Raw genomic sequence first — 7,846 nt, 5'->3', positions numbered from 1 at the left:
GGGAAGGTTTGGGGAAGTCGCAGACCCAGGTTAATGTTAAATAATGTAAAGACACAATGATTGTTTTTAACTTTTTCTTTTATTTTTTCTTGTATTTCGTATTTTATAATGTTTGTATGTGTTGTTTTTATTCTTTTTTGTGTATTTGTCTGTTTGTATTGTTTGTTTACTGATTGTTAAAATAAAAAATATCATATATAAAAAAAAAAACCCAACCTGATCTCTCTGTATTTCTTAAATCACCTGTGATATTTAGCACATGATTTTGCCTGATGCCAGTGGTCCTCCCTCTGTCGGCAAAGCAGCCCTGGGGGTGCAGGATTGCTCCCTTAATCTTTCCTCCTTTTTTACGCTACAGAGGTTGTGTTCTTTCTTCTCCTTTCACACGTGTGGTGAATTTGGGGTGTTTAATAACAAATAGCCTGCCCCAACATTTTCCTTGCGATTGGTCATATCAGCAGAATCAGGTGCCACAGAATATCTGTTCCGCGTTTGTAAAAACTCAACCGTTTACTTTAGAACTCCCTGCCCATTGAGATCAACCAGACGCCTTCCTTGTACTCTTTTCAGTTCAGAACCTGCTAAAAAACATTCTTGCTTAGACAAGCCTGCCTAGATGCTTAGAAAGTTGGGGTAGTTTTAATCTGTTTCAGTATTTTAACATTTTTATCTTTTAAAGTAGTGTTGTATTTTTTCCCTAGATTTTCTTGGTTTATCTTTTTGTAAACCACTTTGAGGTTTTTTATGATGAAGAGGCATATACATTTTATTAAATAAATGACAGCTGACACTGAGCATATAAAGCGTTGGGTTCTTTATATACTACAGTGGTACCTCAGGTTACATACACTTCAGGCTACATACGCTTCAGGTTACAGACTCTGCTAACCCAGAAATCGTGCTTCAGGTTAAGAACTTTGCTTCAGGATGAGAACAGAAATCGTGCTCCAGCGGCACAGCAGCAGTAGGAGGCCCCATTAGCTAAAGTGGTGCTTCAGGTTAAGAACAGTTTCAGGTTAAGTACAGACCTTCGGAACGAATTAGGTACTTAATCCGAGGTACCACTGTACTAACGATGAAATGCCTCACTAAGACTCTCAAGCATTTCAATTTTCTTTCTGTTGCGTGCGTGTGCTTATTTTTTTTAACAAGAATAAAAATATATTATCCATTTAGTAGGGCTTCTAACAGCATTTTTTATATCATGTTAGTGAACATATGTGTACTACTAACATATTAAACTAAACAGACTAAAAAAACCAGGGTAAAACCAACTTTCCCTCAAAAGACAGGCGTTCTATTGAAAACATCTATATTTGGAAGCCCATTAAAATGACTGTGTTAATTTTCAACAGAAAAGAATAAACCATCCGGTCTTGTAAACAAAGAACAAGGAAACTGCAGCCAAATCTCCCAGTATTGAATGGAGGGATAGGTAGAACCAACATCTTCGTAGCAACACGACATACCCACCCTGGGCGGCTTCCAGCATATATAAAAACATAATAAAACATTAGACGTTAAAAAATATCCCTATACAGAGGTGCCTTCAGAGGTCTTCTAAAGGTTGTTTAGTTACTTAGCTCAGGGGTCGCATAACTCCACACCCTCCTACATTTCTCCAATGAAAATAGGGACGTCCTAAGGAAAAGGGGGACATTCTAGGATCAAATCAGATTCTGTAAATCCAGGGCTGTCCCTGGAAAATAAGGACACTTGGAAGGTCTGGCATGAAGGAATGAAGTGGAGCAACAACAGCCACATAATAGTGCTTCATGCCACCCCAATTTCTGAGTGGCGTGAAATTCCAGGGGTCCCAGGCACTTCTCCAGGGTCTGTGTTTCCTTTTGGAAATGACACACAGTGGAGACTGTGGGGTCTTTATGATATATGGTTTAATTCCACATATATACAACCTAAGCCTAGATGGAGAGTGCAGAGCAGTCACATCCTAAGAGGGTCTTCTTGCCTTCTCTCTAAGCGCAGCATTGGATTCAAACAGACATTAGACATTTCTCTGCCTCCTGCTCTCTCTCTGTGTCACATAATTTCTTCCTCCTGGCTTCTAACCCACCTGGTGTGAGGTGGATCTGAGCTGTGTATTGGATGCTTCTAAACCCACAGGACATCACTTTACACACTTGACGAAGCTGGTAGCAATCCTTGAAAGAAAGAAAAAAAACTTTAAAGTGATAAAATTTTAGATGATAAATGTTTAGAATTTAAAGTGTCACAAGACTGTTGTTTTTGCTGCAAGAGACTCACAAGACTACCCCTATGAAAATTAGTTTAATGGGCTAGATTGTGAAAGAAACTACCCTTAAGGCTTGTAAATACCCACTTAACTGGATACCAGTAGCAAGTTAAGGCGCTATGAAGCAAGTGGGTATGTTTGTGACAAGCACACAGAATCAAAACATGTGTATCTCACAAGCAGCACCTTTTAGGGGGACGCGGGTGGTGCTGTGGGTTAAACCACAGAGCCTAGGACTTGCCGATCAGAAGGTCAGTGGTTTGAATCCCCTCGACGGAGTGAGCTCCTGTTGCTCAGTCCCTGCTCCTGCCAACCTAGCAGTTCAAAAGCACGTCAAAGTGCAAGTAGATAAATAGGTACCGCTCCGGCAGGAAGGTAAACAGCGTTGCCGTGCGCTGCTCTGGTTCGCCAGAAGCGGCTTAGTCATGCTGGCCACATGACCCGGAAGCTGTAATAAAGCGAGATGAGTGCCGCAACCCCAGAGTCGGTCACGACTGGACCTAATGGTCAGGGGTCCCTTTACCTTTACCATGCTAAATCATTGTTGGCTGCAGCCCTGCTCTCTTCCACCGAAAAAGTAAAACAGAAAACGGGATATCAGTGGAGATAGATAATTCTTACTCTTTCAGCCCTTTTAGGAGGTGAAATGGGCCTTCAGTTGTACTTTACAAAAAAGGGTTGCTTGTCTACCCATCCCTGTTAGAGATTTGGGGGGGGGGGGGGACAAAGTCATGGTGCCATATTCTGAAAGTGATTGTTAGCTACTTTGGTTTTCATTATTCAAAGATTTTTTCCATGAAGAACAGCTTGTGCCCAAAATGTATCGGGAAATACAGTGGTACCTCGGGTTACATACGCTTCAGGTTACACACTCCGCTAACCCAGAAATAGTGCTTCAGGTTAAGAACTTTGCTTCAGGATAAGAACAGAAATCGTGCTCCGGTGGCACGGCAGCAGCAAGAGGCCCCATTAGCTAAAATGGTGCTTCAGGTTAAGAACAGTTTCAGGTTAAGAACAGACCTCCGGAACAAATTAAGTACTTAACCCAGGGTACCACTGTACAGTGAATGCTTGGGTTGTGAACGTGATCCATGCAGGATGCATGTTTGCAACCCACAAGTGGCGCGTCTGCGCACACACGTGTTGCGATTCAGCACTTCTACGCATGCTCAAAGCGCAATTTAGCGCTTCTGTGCATGCGCGACCGCCGAAACCCGGAAGTAACCCGTTGCGGTACTTCCAGGTTTCGGCGTGTCTGTAACCTGAAAAAACGCAACCCAAGGTATGACTGTACTATTGTTGTGGTGGTTTTTAAAGCACCATCCTGGAACCCATTGGAATGTTTTTAGAGACTTAATATTTGAAGGATGGGTCAGGAGCGGGCAGCCTATGATTTCCTGATTCTGCTCTGTACCTTTTCTTGCTCCTCAACGGAATACAGTATAGATAACAAGGAGTCTTCTTTTGCTGACAGCAACAAAGGCTGCCAGTGTGACCTTGAGCCAAACACCTGTAAGGACCAAGAATGAAGAATGCATTAACTCAGGCTAAGTAATAGCCTCGTATGGTAATTGGCATTAGAACCAATGGCCCGTGTCAAGGTAACGAGAACTGGAACTAAAAATAGTGGCTGGCTGCTCTCCATTTGAGACAGTGGCGTAGCGTGGGGGGTGCAGGGGGGCCGGCCGCACCGGGCACAACATCTGGGGGGGGGGGCACGCTCGCACTCGCAGCTCTCTGCCCCTACCTGGCTCACTCACTCTCTCACACTGCAGTGCTGGCTGTGCGAATCCGATCCGAGCCACCGGGTCGCCACCCACTGTGGAGGGGAGGGTGCCAGGCGTGGGGTGCGGTGCAGAGAGAGAGCGAGGGACTATCTGGGGGAGGGACAGTGCAGTGGGGGGGGGCGCAAATTACTTGCCTTGCCCCGGGTGCTGACAACCCATGCTACGCCACTGGCTGGATTGACTTCTTTCTTTAAACCCCCCCCCCATGTCTCCCCTACCTAGGGTTGTCACCTGTCCTGTATAATACAGGATTGTCCCGTATTTCGTCCCGCATCGACACACTTTGTCCTGTATTTCAGGTCTTTTCTCTCTCTGCCAAGTTAGGGATTCTCTCCAAATGTATGTGTTCGAAAAGGTCATGTATTTAAGCTCCGGGTAGCCAAACTCGGACCAGTCCCAGAAGGCCACCCTGTTAGGCTGCAGTGGATTGTAATGGATTGCTCTGAAGTCACGCCAGCAACAGATGAAAAAATAAATCGCCCCCAATTGCCCTGCCCTGTCTTGTATTTTAACAGAACAAAGGTGGCAAGCCCTGCGCAAGTTCTAAGAGAGGGACCACTGTAGTGTTATCTCCGCAAGGTTAATTGTTTTTATTTTGTAGCTATCAGTAGCCATTGTTTATTGGGTGTCTATCAGTAGCAATACGCATTCCCGGTATTACCTGGTGCCACATTTCTGAAAGCTATCTTTCTTAATGGTGGTCATATATCGGCGGGTGGAACCAACCTTTGGCTCCCCAGATGCTGCTGGTCTAGAACTCTTGTCCTGCCTGATTGTGAGCTGGTCTGCTTGCTGGGTCTGCCAGGAACTGGGAAGCCATCAATACCTGGAAGGCTGCAGGTCGCGCCCCCCATCAAATCTGATTCTGATGGGAAGATCCAGGCTATGGCATTTCTGTTCTCAATTAGCAGCTCAAGCACAAGGGTGGGAAGTCCTTCTGCAGCCTGTGATAGGAATTTTGAGGTCTTAGATATATGTTAAATGTTCATAGGTGTACCAACCAAGCACGTACACAGATCAGCACAGGAAGACCGACCTGGAACCATTTTTGATTCCCAAACTGATCAAATGTTTTCTCTGCAAGGTCAAAGGAAAATGGAAAAGCCTCCCCATTGGTATATATTGGAGATATTGGTTATAATATACAGTTTGAAGAATGGGAAAAATTATGGAAGGAGAATCTAAAATTTACAGCATGTATGGCATTGAAAGAGAATGTGATGAAAATGTTGGTGGTATATTACACTGGTAAAATTGGCAAAAATGTGTAAGACCTGTAATAAGTGTTGGAAATGTAAAGAAAAAGAGGGTTCATTCTACCATATGTGGTGGGAATGCAAGAGAGCGAAAGACTTCTGGGAAATGATATATAATGAGTTGAAGAAGATTTTGAAATATACTTTTACAAAGAAGCCAGAGGTCTTTCTATTAGGTATTCTGGGAAAGGAGATTAAGAGAAAGGACAGTAAATTTCTACAATATGCAGTAACTGCAGCAAGAGTGTTACTGGCACAAAAATGGAAACAACAGGAAATACCGACAATAGAAGATTGGAGGTCTAAATTGTTAGATTATGCTGAATTGGATAAGATGACTGGAAAGATTAGATACCTAAGAGACCAAAAGTTTACAGAAAACTGGGGGAAATTTGTTAAGTATCTGGAGAATATAAGTGATGGTCAAACAACGCTAGAAGGTTTTAAAAGAGCACTGTGAATGTACGAGAGACATTGTTAAAAGGAATGAGAGGGGAAAAGATATAACTAATGACAATGGTAAAAAAGGAAATGCGGAAATTAATAGAGACTACGAAAGATTTACGGAAAAGCTGAAGGAAGTCCAAAATCAAAGACTTAGAAATTGAAATGTGAAATGTGAAAATAATGTATGTTTTGTTTTGTTGTAAATTAATAAAAATTATTTATAAAAAAAAGGAAAAGCCTCCCCATTGTCTTTTCCTTCACAAATCCTGTCTTAAGGGTATGTTTGAATAGGGTGAGCCTGTGATCTGGCTCAGGAACTAAGTATTTATCGTTACTAAGTATTTATCATTACAAAAGACTGGCCAGGCTCCTCAGGTTATCCAATCAAGTAAGCAGGGTATCCAATCAAGTAACCTGCCAGACAGGAGATAAACAATATTCAAATTTTCTGTTTTAGACTGCCTTTTCTGTGATGTAGGTATGATGTTTCTGGGGTGGTGGTCTTGGGTTACACCCCTTCTGTGATGTATGTACGATGTATGGAGGGGTGGTCTTGAGCTCCAGGGCAGGGAATTTAAATGTCTATATAAGGCCTTGCACGCCATTGTTTGAGGTCCCCCTCCTTTCCTGCGTGTGAGGGGAGCACCCTGTTGCAACAGATCAATAAAGATCAGCTTACTAGCTGCTTTGCTTCTCAATATTCTCTGGTTGGCCTCTGTTATTTTCTCCTAGCAATAGGGAACCTACATAATTTTTCCACCTTCGCCGCATCAAGCAGTTGGTCCCTTACCTTTCCCGCCCCGACCTGGCCACAGTGATCCATGCAACGGTCACCTCCAGGCTTGACTACTGTAATTCGCTCTATGCAGGGCTGCCCTTGAAGCTGTCCCAGAAACTCCAGTGGGTGCAGAATGCTGCAGCAAGGCTCCTCACGGGGTCTCTGCCATGGGAGCATATTCACCCAGTGCTTTTCAAGCTGCACTGGCTCCCGGTAGAATACAGGGTCAGATTTAAGGTGCTGCTTTTGACCTTTAAAGCCCTTCACGGCCTAGGACCCTCGTACCTACGGGACCGCCTCTCCTGGTATGCCCCACGGAGGACCTTAAGGTCCATAAATAACAACACCCTAGTGGTCCCAGGCCCTAAGAAAATTAGATTGGCTTCAACCAGAGCCAGGGCCTTTTCAACTCTGGCCCCGGCCTGGTGGAACGCTCTGCCTCATGAGACCAGGGCTCTGCAGGATCTGATTTCTTTCCGCAGGGCCTGTAAGACAGAGTTGTTCCGCCTGGCCTTTGGCTTGGAGCCAATTTGATTCCCTCCCCCTCTTTCTTTTTCCTTTTCCTTCTCCTCCTGCGATGAGGCTACATTTTAATATTTTAATGTTCCATTATTTTAATGTTGTATTTTACTTTTGTTTTTAAGTTGTAATCATTCATCTTGTTTTTATTATTGCTTGTAAGCTGCTCTGAGCCCGGCCTTGGCTGGGGAGGGTGGGGTATAAATAAAAAATTATTATTATTATTATTATTATTAGGACTCTATATGGACTCTTGGATACCCCATAAGGGGGAAAGGGCATATTTTGTTTACAACAGGCCTGAGGGGCACATTTCCTCATGGGCCCCTGACCCGTCCTGGGGTCGCATGCCAGAGGTTTCTGCAGGCAGACGCAGCCCTCTCTCCCCAGAGTTCACGGGCGCTTTCTGGCCATGTAAAAGCACTCAGGGAGGGTGTGGAGCAGAGTCGGCGGCCAGAGCAGAGTTTTGAGGGCCAACCAGAGACTCGGACAAGATGCCCTGCCTTTGCGACAACAACTTGGTAGTTTTTTGACCAGTGAGTCTGGACTGTGGTTTGTATGACGGACAATTGGTTTTTGTATCAGTGCTGGTCCAGGGACAATTTATGATGTTTATTTAAACACCTTACAGCCAAATTCTATGCACGGATAAGTATGGGCAATGTCTTTCATATCGGCAACAACCAGGAGGTGTTGGGTATTTTCTTCTTCTTCCTCTTCTTCTTCTTCTTCTTCTTCTTCTTCTTCTTCTTCTTCTCTTCAGTTATTCCCCCCAAGATATACTGTGAGTAATATGTCCATGTTC

The sequence above is a fragment of the Podarcis tiliguerta genome (genome assembly GCF_965153285.1).
Source record: "Podarcis tiliguerta genome assembly, chromosome: 3".
NCBI classification, from domain to species: Eukaryota; Metazoa; Chordata; class Lepidosauria; order Squamata; family Lacertidae; genus Podarcis; species Podarcis tiliguerta.
Note: the sequence above shows the minus strand (reverse complement) of the source record.